This window comes from Macrobrachium rosenbergii, chromosome 31 (assembly GCF_040412425.1).
Source record: "Macrobrachium rosenbergii isolate ZJJX-2024 chromosome 31, ASM4041242v1, whole genome shotgun sequence".
Taxonomy (NCBI): Eukaryota; Metazoa; Arthropoda; class Malacostraca; order Decapoda; family Palaemonidae; genus Macrobrachium; species Macrobrachium rosenbergii.
Genome location: NC_089771.1, coordinates 18,687,884 through 18,702,883, shown reverse-complemented (window position 1 = coordinate 18,702,883; position 15,000 = coordinate 18,687,884). Strand labels below are relative to the sequence as shown.

Here is a 15,000-nt window from a genome sequence, read left to right as displayed (position 1 = left end):
GTTAGTTTCCTATTTATTGGCAATGTTAATCCCTAAGGTAATGGCGAAAATCACCCAAATCCCAACAAGTCTCTGCTTTCATTAATTTCTTTTTGGACCATTCAGCTGTTTTGGATGGATGTTATGCAAGGATCAAACTGTCACTTGTTAGATCTGATTCACATAACTCTCTCTCTCTCTCTCTCTCTCTCTCAAAGGCAAGCCTTCTCTGTTGTTCAAGTAACTTGTACTTCGGTGGTTCATTTATTTTTTGGAAATCTGATCGGGGCTGCCTGTATTATGGCTTTTGAAGGAGTTTCATCCTTAACGGAGCATTCTCAGAAACTAAGGCCGTCTTCCACGTGCTAAAATCGCGTAATGCTCCAAAGAATGTGGTGATATGTGATGGTGTCTTGTGGGAGAAGACTGAAGATTGCAGGGATGGAGAAATAATATCCCGAGTCATAGGTTGCTTTACTCCATACAGCAAACAGATATATATAGAGAGGCTTCTGCAAGGCGTACAATCCGCGCCAAGAGGAACTGGAAGAGTAGTCATGCGCATGTGCGGAGTGCAGATTCACGCGCATGCGTTAGCAGCAGACAGTATTCATGAAATACGGAATGTATATACGTACAGTAAAATATACAGTAATCCACAGAATGTATAATGGGTTTAGCGAAGTGCGCTAATTAACTTCGAGTTTTTGAACTAATTTTGGTCTTTGGAAGGGAATGGCTTTAGAGTCCTTGGTTCTTATTTGTTTAGAGGAGAAATTTGTTCCTCGCAAGATTAGGAAGCAGACGCTTCAGTATTAAGGGAAGATATATGATGGAATGATTTGTTCCTAATAAAGGAAAGATGTCTTTGCATTACCGGATATATATGTTTGCAGAGAGGGATTGATTTATGCGCCCCATGGGATAGATTTTTTAGTCAAATTTTATAGAATTTATGCGTAATGTGAGGCGGATATATCTGTGATAAGTAAGAATAATAAAAGATAAAAAAGGAAATATATTCGCCATGGAAGATGGATAATTCACAGCAATAAAGGGGTTTATTTGTAACTAGAAGACGAGGTATCTCTAATCAGGTTACGATTGCGTGGACTGTGGAATTCGTGTTGAGAATGGTGTAATGTTTCTTATTTCAATCTTGCACATTCAGGATACGCTTTATTTCTTCAGTGCTTGCTTGGGTAACGTGTAGGTATACAGTATAAGAAAAAAGTTCCGTATAGAACTTTCTCCGCGCGTTATTTTTTCAGTGCTTGCTTGGGTAACGTATAGGTATACAGTATAAGAGGAACCTCGGTGACGTAGAACTAGGTTGAAGCGTGAGTGATCATTGACCAAGTACGACTGACCGTAAATCTATAGAAAAACGACGGAAAATTGGGCAAAGACACTCGTATGGAACGCATTTGAAGCACGAAGGAACATAAATATTTAGGATTTGATGGGAAACAGATGAAGTACGATGGAATTCTGAATTAAACGTGAATTGCATTTTTGAGTTACTCACGAGTCTACAGTCAATGAAATATGAAAACAAACAAGGCCAAATGAAATATCCGAAATAAAAGTGGCCTCGGGGAAACACAAAGGGAACTTAGATAAAACGTGATAGAAACTTAGATTGGCGAGATTGCCAAAGTCTGAGAGCTGCAGTTTTCTTAATTGCTCCCATGAGCTCTTTCGATAATTGGTTCAGCCGCTAGGGTCTTTGGGAAGCTTTAAACAATTTCGATGTTTTCTTCCAAGACCCCCTTTTTTTTTCTTCATGGCCCTAATTGGCTTAATTCCTTGTGAGTAGGACAGACAAAGGGAACTTTTATAAAGATGGCGGAATAGTAAAACACTGGTTAATTATGGTCTGATAATATTACTCTCTCTCTCTCTCTCTCTCTCTCTCTCTCTCTCTGAATCAAGCTCTTCGTTGGGTGAGTCGGTAGAGCTGTGGACTGGCACTCGCCAGGCCCGAGTTCGAGTCTCCGGCCGGCTGATGAGGAGTTAGAGGAATTTATTTCTGGTGATAAATTCATTTCTCGCATAATGTGATTCGGATTCCACACAATAAGCTAGGTCCGTTGCTAAGTAACCAGTTGGTTCTTAGCCAAGTAAAATAAGTCTAATCCCTTCGGGCCAGCCTAGGAGAGCTGTTAATCAGCTCAGTGGTCTGGTAAAAACCAAGGTACACTTAACTCTCTCTCATTTATGCATTTACATATGCTGTGTTTAACGGAATGGATGTCTATTTATATTCTCTTTTGTAAGTAGGGTTGTGTTGTATTAGTTGGCGCTCATTTAATAGATAAGGCAATTTCTCAGTATTTTGCTAAATCGGTTCTTTTGCCTACTCACCAGCCCACTCGATATTTCTGTCTCTTTCATTCCTTTATCCCTGATTCATCATTTCCTCTTTTATCGACCCCCCGCCACCTTTTCTTTCTCGTGTGGGCGAGTGAATTGGCAGGAATGGAAATTGTCGGATCCTGACATTATAATACAATAACGTCGCTTTGGAAGTACTAGCGACTGCTGCACGCAACTCCCGACTCTTCCGTCCGCTCACGTCAGGATTTTTGTTGTAAGCCGATTAGGGCGACTCAGCCTCGTTTTTGTCAATTTGTGGCACGAGCTGGTGTTCTTCTTGATCTTGTTTTTCCAATCGTCATTTTTCGGTCGTAATTGTATTTTTCTTTCCTTTTCGTCTTGAGATTGCTCTGAATCTTTTTCCTTTTCGCATTGTCGTAATTTTCATATCAGTGTTTCCTAATCGTAATTCTTCGCCCTTATTTATTTTCATTGCGACTACAGTAGTACGAAGGTTTGATACGTTCAGTTGTTATGCCTGTGGTATTTTCTTGATTTATCATGCACCATTTGTACTTTGTATGTAAAGATAGGCAATTTATGCGTAATTTTTTATTAGTTTTTAGGAATTCTTTCTCTTTACTTTTGAGTTGTGATGAATCTTGTTTTTCCGTGTCTAGTGTTATGTTTTTGTCAGTTGTTGTGAGGTGTGATGCAGTCATTATTTTTTCATTTATTTTACTTTCACCAAGTCATTAATTTGTTACAATGATTGGGTGTTCCACTCTTGCGATAATAAATCGGAATGCTGTCAAAGTTAGTTTTGTTGTTTTGAAATGATCAGAACTATTAAATTGATTGTTTTATGAGGTGTGTTGTTTTACAATTTCCTTTAAAAATTAAGAGATTTTGTGTTACCTTTACTTGTAATCTTACTATTATTGACAGTGTTTATTTTCTACTTTACAGGTAATTGTTGATGTCCATACGTCCAGTTTTGAAAATCACGATGTCATTGGCGGGGTACGTAATTTAAAAATCGTTACTGACGTATACTAACTGAAACTCAGTTTCAAATGCTTATTTCACACATAAACATAGTGGAAAGTATTAATGTCCTTTTCAAGTGAATACTTATATTTATGAAGTGTTGATTGCTTGGTTGCTTTTATAATTATGTATGTATTTCTTTGAATTTTTTTTTTGCGGGAAATACGGACAGAAACACAAACAAACTGACCACTCATACATACATGCATATATATATATGTGTATATATATATATATATATATATATATATATATATATATATATATATATATGTGTGTGTGTGTGTGTGTGTGTGTGTGTGTGTGTGTGTATTCACATAAAGAGGAAGAGGGATAGAGGAAGAGACGTATCAAATAATAAAAGGTAAAGCTCCAGATATTTTCGCTTTCAAATTGACAATTTTTTTGCCGAATGAAGCGGGAGTCCTGTCACAAATCGAGTTACAGTATTTTTGTGATCATTGATATATGCCGTTTTCTGCTCAATTACTTTTGATGACGTCCTGAATTTTTACGTTTTGGAATTGTCGCTCGCTAAGGGAATTTTTATTCCTGTTTTTGAAGATGTGTTTTTTTTTTTTTATAAATCACTGGAATTCCTTATCATTATCTTTTATAAATAGAATAAGAGGAAATAGCCAATTCCAAGCTGAATGTTCTTCACTATTTTTGCCTATTTACGTAGATATATGTCTATTTTAGGGTTTATTTAGTATAGTTATTAGAGTGATATGCTGCTGACTTCATTTTATCTTTAAGATATAATTATAATCTTATGCTTTTTTTTTTACCCCTCATTCTTCTGTTTTATATACACCCTCGATCGTCTCCTTCCTTACTCTTCCATGAGACCCCAGGATTATGATCGTATTTCTTAAGTATTTACTCATATATTGATCTTCTTTTGAGTTCCCAAACTTACGCTCACGACGTTTACTCCTTTGTTCCTACGCACCTTTAATTATTTTCTTCATTCTTTGTTCGTAGTAACTTATCATCTTTTTACCCTCTTCCGTATATATAAATGTATGACTTTTTTATTATTCCTAAATTACCAGGTTTATGGTAATAGTTTTGTTATAAATGACCTTACAGAATCTCTGTTCATAATCTGTTTCCTATTATTTTCTTTTTATTCGTTTATTAACTGATTCATTTCTGTCATTGCTGTTAATTTCTCGTATTTTCATTTGTAATTTTACATTATTTATCTTTATGTAAATTTCTTGCAATAACCAAACACTTAACGATTTCCAGTTCTATTGCGTGTTAGTTCTCGAGTCATGTTTACGAATGACTTGTTATGGCTCCGGTGTTGTCTCATCATGATATTAACTCTTCCTGTTTTCGATGCTGTTGTTTTTGGTGTTGTTGGCTTATGGGTCTGCTGTTATTTTAGGCACGCCACGAAGACTGTTTTCGTTAAATGTTATCGGTACAACCTTTTTATTTTTCTGTAAAAGAAAACTATTTAGATGGCCATTTGTCTGTCCGTCCGCACTTTCTCTGTCCGCCCTCAGATCTTAAAAGCTTCTTAGGCTAGGGGGCTGCAAATTGGTACGTTGATCATTCAGCCTCCAATCATCAAACATAGCAAATTGCAGCCCCCTAGCCTCAGTAGTTTCAATTTTATTTAAGGTTAAAGTTGGCCATGGTTGTGCGTCTGGCACCGCTATAAGTGCCAACAACACAGGCCACCACCGGGCCGTGGGTGAAAGTTTCATGGGCCGTGGCTGAGAGTTTCATACGGCATTATACGCTGTGCAGGAAACTCGATTGCGCCGAAGACACTTCGGCACATTTGTTACTTTTTTTCCAGTCGTAGTTGGAATCGTTAAAAGATATAAAAATTGACCATGTTGTGAAAGCTGATTTCTCTTTGATTCAAACTCCACGAAATGAAACTTCGCAGTTGTAGAGTGCATTAGGATGCCTTTGATGCAATACTTTCGAATCCGGTATTATGTTCACATCATCAGCTTTACAGCCAAACTCCTTTTCTTGGATTGAGGTCGTTAAAGACGAAACTTTAATTTTTATGTTACTCTCGTAAAAGCAATTATAAGTTCTTTTGTTGGGTCCTAGTGAAAGATTTCGCTTAGATGAAAATGTTTTATGACTTGGCTTTTTTCCGATTGAAGTTGGAAGGAAACTTTTATCATAAAAAGATAAGTTTTTGTAAATGACCTTAATAACAGCCTTTGTGGCAGCAACAATCGTGAGAAAATAGAAAGGGTGGTTACACTCCTTGTATAGCAAGAGAGCAGATTGCAATGTTTTGAGTCTATTGTAAGAAATTAACGCAAGATTTCAGCAATACATATAGTAATTACGTTTACCTAAGACATACTGCAAAGGTTTTGCTGATGAGGTAGAGCGTAAGGGATTGTACATCAGGATAATACCGACTTAATATGCTAAATATTAGGCAGTAAAGAGACCATTTAGGCTAATTTAAAAAGCACATTGAAAAGCAGCTTGGTGTTCATTGGTCTTCTCTTAGAAGACAGACTAGCTTTCTGAAAATAGCTAGACATTTAGTGTTTTGTGTTATATAGGAACGAAGAGGCAGTCAAACCAACAAAGCGGGTTTCATACGTCATCTGAATATATAAGTAGATAAAAATTTTCGTCAAAATATGTAAAGTAGTTATTTATATGCATGGAATTCCTCTTGTTTTATTTGTTCCTTCGGCGCTTATTCTTTTGATTATTCCTTAGTCTTTTATGCATTTTGCAGATTGAATGTTTTGTATTATAGTTTTTGGGAAATGGGAAAGTCTTCGGTTGCTTCGTCTTGCTTTGGTAGCAGTTGAAATCGAGAAAGAGCTTTGACTGATAGGCTGCAGAACGCTCGTTTTTGACAGAGCAATCTCTCTCTCTCTCTCTCTCTCTCTCTCTCTCTCTCTCTCTCTCTCTCTCTCTCTCCATGTAAAGCTTTTGGAGTTCGGTGAAGTTCAGGATACTTACGCAACTTTTTATCTCCAAGTTGATGAAGTTTTTCAATACAGAATTCCCGCTGTGGGATGTTTCCTATCGGAGCGATAGTGCTGCCGCTTCTTCGGGCCTCTCTTCTGCCCTTGGTAGGGTTAAGGATAGTTCGCCGGATTTTAGAGAACTAACGGTTAAAGGGAAGGAAAACCTCACAGCTGTAAAGGCCTACACTTTGTATTTAACTCTCTGGTCGTGTACTTTTACAGCTCTTCGTACACAAATTGTATGGTACCTTCTTCAGCTGAACAATATACACACATACACTCACCATATATATATATACTATATATATATATATATATATATATATATATATATATATATATATATATATATATATATATATATATATATATATATATATATATATATATATATATATATATATATATATGTATGTACTGTATATATATATATATTATATATATATGTATACATATATATGTATGTGTGTGTGTATACACGGTATATTTAGGGTTATATTGTTGCCGTCACTAAAAATCCCATATCCCCTTTAGATATTGTCATATATTTTCCCGTCTTCGTATGCGCGTTCTCTCTTGGTCCCAGGAGAGATGGCATATTACCAGACTTGGTTTTTATATAGGATGAGGGGTGGGGGTATGATACCAGTTGGGGGGAGGGGTAGGGAACAAGAGGGGGTTATGGGAAGAAGGAAGAGAGAGTCCTCTTTTATTAAGTTACCCAGGGAATGCCGTGTCTGCTCTATAGAAGGCCTCTCGAGAGGACGGATTCCTTGATAGAGCCGAAAGGATGTAAGATGTAATTTAGTGATCGCTTGAGGATTATCCTCGGAAAATCTTCCTCTTCCTCTCCTCTTTCACGAAAGGTTTTGTATCGCCCGGTGAGGAATTTCGTGGCTGTAATTGTTTCGTCGTTGGTTCTTATGGGTACTGTCATCGTTTTACAGCTGCAGCGGTTATTTTTGCTTCTAGTATCATTCATCTTATTTTGATAACTTCATGTAATGATTCTCTGTTTCTCTCTGCACTTTAGCTGAATTTCTGTTTCACACTATCACAATGACCTCTCTTGACCTCGAAGTTCATCTGACTTCAGCGGACCCAACCGCTGACATTTGACCAGGATTTTGCTCCTTGTGGCCAATTTCGGCGTCTCATCAATTTTCCAACTCTTTGTCATCTTTAAGAGTGTGATGACGTTGGTGTTTTTTTTTTCTTTATTATGCGTTTCTTCTCAATTTCATTCGTTTGCCTTTCCTTGGTTTTCACTTTTTTTAACGGCTTAACTGGTTTCTGTAGACTGGCGTCTCAGAAGTAGTGGTTGTCGATGGTATGCTAATGCATTTTGTTTACTTTGAATTACTTCCTGCAGTATTTCGAAGCTTTTTCTTTTTTTTTTTGCCATATGGTTTTATGAGAAAAAATTAATGTTATTTCATTTTATTTTATCGTTAATGAAGAATTTCCCTTTACTGGTCCTTTTCTTTTAAAATTTTTATTTTCGAGTTATTGCCCCGTCGATGTTCCCTTTGCCGCGGTTGGCTATTTTGTATAGCAACTGCTTTCAATAAATATGCAAATTTCAGAATATTTAGATTATTCTGCATATTTCCGTTTCATTTCACGGTGAACAACACTCAGCTTGTGTTTCTTTCCTTCTTTTATTTAGTAATACATTTATTTTGAGTACCTCATTCACTTCTGCATTTGTTGATTTTGAGTTTGTCTGTCAGACCTTCATTTTTTACTGTAATGTGTTTAGTTAATTTAATTTTGTGCTTTTGCTTGTTTGCAGTTGATTATATATATATATATATATATATATATATATATATATATATATATATATATATATATATATATGTATATATATATATATATATATATATATATATATATATATATATTAACATGAACCCTTTGGTTTAGATTCAGTGATAGATATTCGGTTTAACCCATTGGTTACCAGGAGAGACTTAAGTTGATTTCGACTTTGCTGTACATATCCCCGTCAAATTAAGATTCTGTACTTACAATCGAAATCACCCCATCCCCACCTTGATAGCTGATTGCTGAGTTTGTAACATTTGGCAGATTATGAAGTTTTGTCAATTACAGAAGCGTGACTTTTATATATTCACAAATATTAATGTACGAATATCACTTAAAATCAAGTTAACTTGGCCGTTCCTTGGGAATTATAACTGATTAATGCATCTGTCTATCATTGCATCTAAACAAAGAGGCACAGGTTCGAATCCTGGCAGGTTGTGATTCCCCTTGGGTGATATTCGTCTTAATATTTGTGGGTAATTATCCATATGAGATGTATGCCACTACCTGGCTCTTAATTGATATTAGTTCGTTGATACAATTATTTCTTACATTTGGCTTCATTGAATACTCATTTGTTTGTGTCATACTTATTAACAGGCGTATGTATTATGTATCTCCCTTCTCCAATAGAAGCGAGTCTCTCTCCCTGCTCCGCCAATCCTCTGAAGTCTTTTGGATAGTCTGGATGGAAGGTAATCATCTTTAATCCTCCTGTTTCCCGGCAATCCCCTTTTTACAGCTACACGGGACTAATTAACCCGAATGAGCACTTTCTACTTTGTTATCTCCATTTTCCATTTTCTCCCTCTCCCCTCCCTCGTTTTCATTTTACTTTTTATTTGTTTATCTTCCCATTCTTCTCCATCCAGTTAGTTTTCTGAAAATAAAACTATTGTGCCGGCTTTGTATGTCCACCTGCACTTTTTTCTGTCGGCACTCTGTCTGCCCGCCCACAGGTCTTGAAGACTAGTGAGGCTAGAGGGCTGCAAATTGGTATGTTGATCATCCTTTCTCCAATCATCAAACATACCAAATTGCAGTCCTCAAGCCTCAGTAATTTTTATTTTATTCAAGGTTCTATTTTCGGTGGCTTTGATTATACGCTGTACAGAAAACTCGATTGCGCCGAAGAAACTTCAACGCATTTTGTACCTGTTTTTATTTGCGTTTCATGTATTCTGTTTTCCTGTATGTTTCCCCTTGTTTAGTTCTCTTCTGTTGTCTTTGTTTTTATTCTTCTAATTTCTACTAGACTCTCCACCCGCCCCAACCCCAAAACAAACCAGTTTTCTCCTTAAATTTATCATTTACTTCCTTCATGCCGTCCCCTAATCCTTTCTCTCTCGGTTCATCCTCCCTTTTTCTCTTCTGTCTGTTTGTCTTAATTCATTAGTTCGTCATAACGTTGGATCGTCTCTGAAATTTTTTGTGTGATTTTGAAGGAAGTTTAACTTTAAGCTTTTCCGTTGCTAGTTAAATTAATTTCTTATTCTTCCTTCCCTGGCTTCGAAAATAAGAAGGTGTAATATAGCTTCTACAGGTACTGACGGTTAAGTCAGCAACTTGCAACTTGATGATACACACACACGTACATAACGCGTACACACGCACATACAATGTATATATATGTATGGGTATATACATACGTACATACATACATAAATACATATATTGTATGTGTGTACACGTACATACAATATGTAATATATTTGTGTGTGTATACACGTATGTATGTATATAAGGTATGGGAGTCCCCTGTGGAGTGAAAAGTAGACACATGTCTTTAGAATCTCCATGGTACAGTTTTTAGTTACATTTATAGGCCTGTGAAATTTAATGTTCATATGCCTCAGATTCGTACCCCTGCACCCTTTTATTGAATAAAAGAAAACAGTGAGTTGAAAATCTACTTAACTAAATCATGCCTGCCCGCACTCACGCCTTGTTAACATCTGGAGATAGAGAGAGAGAGTTGTGCTGTCACAAATCGCTTAATAAGGCTGACTTGCTGGGTCAGGTTGAACATGTTCTTGAGGTCAACATAACTTTTCTGTTCTCGTTTGCTAAAGCTAATTTTCTTGATTGTGGATCCATTTTTTTTTTTTTTTTTTTTTTAGTTTTGTGGAGACAATTTTCTTGTTGCAAATGAGAACAGTGCTTTTAGTCTTGTACAGTGCATTGTACATTATTGAAACGCAAACAGAAAAGATGGGTGATGTACTGCTTTAAGTACTGAGGTAAACGGAGACAGAAGAAAACATGATATAATCTTTAAGCCAAAGCACGCTTTAGAGATAGCATAGAGATTGCGTATGTCTTCTGTATTCCATTTTATGCTATTATTTATTTGTCTCTTCCATACCATATTTTTTAATATAATTCTTGAGTCCTTCAGTGAATAGCATAATTAAGTCAGGGTATACACATGCTGACATACACGCACATACATATATATACAGTATATATATATATATATATATATATATATATATATATATATATATATATATATATATATATATATATATATATACATATACATATACGTATACATATTTTCGTGATTCAGTTATATATATATATATATATATATATATATATATATATATATATATATATATATACATAAATTTCCAAAGATGAACGGTAAAAATAATATTCCTGAGAGTCAGATCTGTTGTTTATTCCACTATAGCTGTAATATAATATATACTGTATATTCCAGTTTAATTAATCAAAATAATGCATGGCAGACTGCTCAAACAACCTGAACAAATAATTTGGCTAGAATAATTATTTGTTGAGTGTATACCTCACGATACAAGGGAAAGTTATTGTACGTTCTAGAAAATCCTAATATTTATTCTGTTGTGGACGTAAGCCGTCGCTCTTTCTACGTCAGTTCTTGTCCTACTGAACAAAGCCTGTGAACATGTTGAAGATAAAAGTCTTTTTACCCGTTGTGCATGACTGACAACATTCAGAATTGAGAGAGAGAGAGAGAGAGAGAGAGAGAGAGAGAGAGAGAGAGAGAGAGAGAGAGAGAGAGAGAGGTTGTAATTAAAGTAATGGTTGTTAGGAGCCTTGCAATCTGACGTTCCCTCTTTTATAGAAGGGATCCTTTCCTTTGCAAGTTTTTTTATTTTTTTTTTCTCCGAGGTTTGGCTGGGAAGAGGATGAATGTTTTTCAGGACTTAACATCTGCTCTGTATTTCCCCTTTCTCTCCATCCTTTACCAAAGGGATTTTAAGCAGTATTTCTCTCCCGTTTTGTGAATTGCCTAGGTAAATGGCTCCCCTATTTTTGGCTCTGTCTTCATCGTTGACATCCCACATTTACCGTTCTCTCTCTCTCTCTCTCTCTCTCTCTCTCTCTCTCTCTCTCTCTCTCTCTCTCTCTCTCTCTCTCTCTCTCGTTACAGCTCTCCTCGATAGTTAATTTTGTGTCTTTCGGTTGAATAGACATCCTCCAGGAATGAAAATTTTTATTTGTGTATATATACATATACATGTATGTATATGTATGTGTACATATATATATATATATATATATATATATGCGTGTGTATGTATGTATGTACGTACGTATATGAAGTTAATCTTACCAGAAGATCTTTTAACTGCACCTTGTAGTTCCTCTCACTATGTAGATGTATTGCTGGTCAGTTCTGAAGGGTATAAATTTCCTTGACCAAATTTTTAATTTTTTCGCTTTTCTTTTTAATTTTACATCTTGCCTTCCCTCCCTCCAACTGGACAGTTCATTTTATGCTGTGCATCGTAACTAAACCTCCCCCAGATCCACACGGACGAATTATGTTGTAATAATTTCCCAATGGGTATAAAGCCGATTATGTGATGCGGGAGCATTAAAATCATTGATGAATAAATGTGATTTCCTCATTTTTTAGCTACTTTTTTTGTAGGTTTTTAGGAAACAAATAAAACAGATCCCTTGCTAATGGAGATGCTTTTGTGATGTGCATGTTTGTATTTGTTAGAAAAATGGAATAGGCTTATGGCAGGAAGTGCCGAGAGTGAGTCTTTTTTATTTATAATCAGTTTAAAAGATTATGCAGCCTCCACTTTTGGAGAAAGACCAGGCATGTGGTACGATGCAGAGCTTTCCCCTATATTTCTTACACAAATAAGAGTCGTAAACGGCATTCACTTAGGTGTCAGTTTCCACTTTTGTTTCTGTTAAGTATCACCTGCTTGTCGTTAAAAAGCATTTGCTCATTATTTCGCTGCCATTCGGTTTCCTTTTTATTAATTCTATTATCTCTGTTCTCTGTCTTTTGAAGAAGTCCTTCATTGATAGAGGATTTGTTCTGGCGCTGAATGAGACATTCAGTTCTTTCTTCTTCAAGATCCCTCTCTCTCTACCTTTTTTTTTCCCCTCTCTCTGCTCCTCGTTTTCTAATGTATTCTTTTTTGTGTGATTCCCCTTTTACTTGTTTCATTTCTTTTTCTTTCCCTCAGTTTCTCCATCGTATTCCTTTCCATCCATCAATTAATGTTTCCTCCCCCCCCCCTTTATCCTCTTCTCCCCGTATTTCAATTGCTCCTCCCCGTCCATCGATTCCTCCTCCTCCTCCTCCTGCTCCCTCATTCAGCAATTCCTGTGCATTCCAAGTGCTCATCATGTCGTCCTCTGGGGTCGATGAAGTCTCAGGGGCGTCCGGTATTATGTAGGATCCAAAAAACAAGGAAGGGCGCGAGGAAGGAACACTTGTATTTGAGTTCTTTTTCCTCGTAAGAGCTCCCCCGGGAATTCGAGCAGCGCAAATGCATCATCCCAGGAATGCAGAGGCGAGGCAGCTCCCGCCCTTGTTAGTGCATTCCTGGTGACGTCTCCCCCGGCGATATTGTTCACGGTATTTGTCATTTAGGGCCTTCAGACGCTGTTATGGGCCGTTTAGGGGCGTCGCATGCGGGTTAGTGGGTTGACATGTTGTATTATAGATACAAACGTTTGTCAGTTAGCCATAATTGTAATTGTGAATTGTATACGGGGAGAGAGGGAGAGAACTCCGATGACACACTCGTGTCTTCCCATTTTTCGTCAGAACCGAATCAGATATGTGGCTTTTGTGTGTGTGTGTGTATTAATTATTTATATATATATATATATATATATATATATATATATATATATATTATATATATATATATATATAATATATATATATATATATATATATATATATATATATCATACATACATACATACATACTACATACATACATACATACATACATACATACATACATACATACATACACATACATACATACATACATACATACATACATACATACATACACACATTATATATGTACCTGTGTGTGTGTTTGTGTGTGTGAGGGAGCGAGCACGCGCTGGAAATCACAGAATTACATGATGTTAAAATGTAAGACAAGAAAAAATGTAACACTAAGGATGAATCCCGACTAGGTGTGTCTGACTTGCGTGTGAAATAGTTTATTAGATTTTTCGGACACGAAATAAAAAGGCCTCAAATTTCAATCAAGGTAATTTTTATAACACGAGCATAATTTGCAGCAAGAACTTTTTGGTTCTCAATTATACGTGCCTACAAAACCGTAAAACTTCAAAGGTCATTCTTTCGGTGATAAAATTGATATATATTCTTCATCAAAGGAAAATGGATTGTCAAACGTAAGTTCACATCGTGTAGTTTTATTTCTCTGTATTAGCATTCCATCCTACCGCTTAGCAAGGGGTAATACCAAACTGTAAAGCAGTGTTCCAGATCATTTGTATTTACTTCTCATCTCCAGGTCACAAAGATGAGTCAGCCATCTTTTCATAGTTTAGTGTGATTAGCAGATCAGCAGCTGATGTAATTTGGTTTCTTTAGTAACGACTTTATTTGGCAACAAGTAGGTGTATAGAGCAAACTCTGCTGAACCCGTTATTATCTGAAATATCCAGAGCGCAAAGAATCTGTTACAAAATATAACAAAAAATGCGCCGAAGTTTCTTCGGCGCAATCGAGTTTTCTGTATAGCCGCTACAGCGTGTGATCAAGGCCACCGAAAATAGATCTGTCTTTCGGTGGTCTCAGTATAATGCTGTATAAGCCGCGGCCCATGAAACTGTAACCACGGGCCATTGGTGGCCTATCCTATATCGTTGCCAGAAGTACGATTATGGCTAACTTTGACCTTAAATGAAATAAAAACTACTGAGGTTAGAGTGCTGTAATTTGGTATGTTTGATGATTGGAGGGTGGATGATCAACATAGCAATTTGCAGCCCTCTAGCCTCAGTAGTTTTTAAGATCTGAGGGCGGACAGAAAAAGTGAGGACAGAAAAAATGTACGGGCAGATTAAAGTGCGAACCGACAGACAAAGCCGGCACAATAGTTTTCTTTTACAGAAAACTAAAAAACTGAAATCACCATCATCACTACCTTCAACGTCGGTGACGCCAAGGGCCTCCGTGAACTCCTGCCACTCATGCCTTTTCTGTGCTCTGTCTTCCACAATCTCTCCTCATCTCCCGCTTGCCTTCTTACAGTTCTCATCCAAGTAGGGTTACGCCTTCCAGCTCTGCAGATGCCCACGGAAGCCCATCTGACACGGGGCTTATGCGAAGAACATGGCAAAGCCATTTCCACCTCCCTTTCATCATTATCTCATCAACGTGACTCTTAATGTCATATTTTCAGATGGACGAAATCTTTTAAATTTAGTTTCATTTTCATACTGTAATTAGTCTTTATTTGCAAGCCGTACTAGACATGTATATAATTAGCCTTCGTATGCAGTTTCAGTCTGTTTGATTTCCAGATCTTATTCAAGCTGCCCG

General features: G+C 36.6%; 1 protein-coding gene across 6 annotated transcripts in view; it reads left to right on the top strand.

Moving 5' to 3' along the window:
• Nucleotides 1–15,000, top strand: part of LOC136855385 (carboxyl-terminal PDZ ligand of neuronal nitric oxide synthase protein-like) — a 514,751-nt gene that overhangs the window by 293,742 nt on the left and 206,009 nt on the right. The window contains exon 3 of one of the 6 annotated variants that reach the window (XM_067132322.1): nucleotides 8,793–8,854. The exons of the other annotated variants lie outside the window; for them this stretch is intronic. The gene's annotated coding sequence lies outside the window, so the exon portion shown is untranslated. The remainder of the gene's footprint in view (nucleotides 1–8,792; nucleotides 8,855–15,000) is intronic. 6 annotated transcript variants of the gene reach the window in all.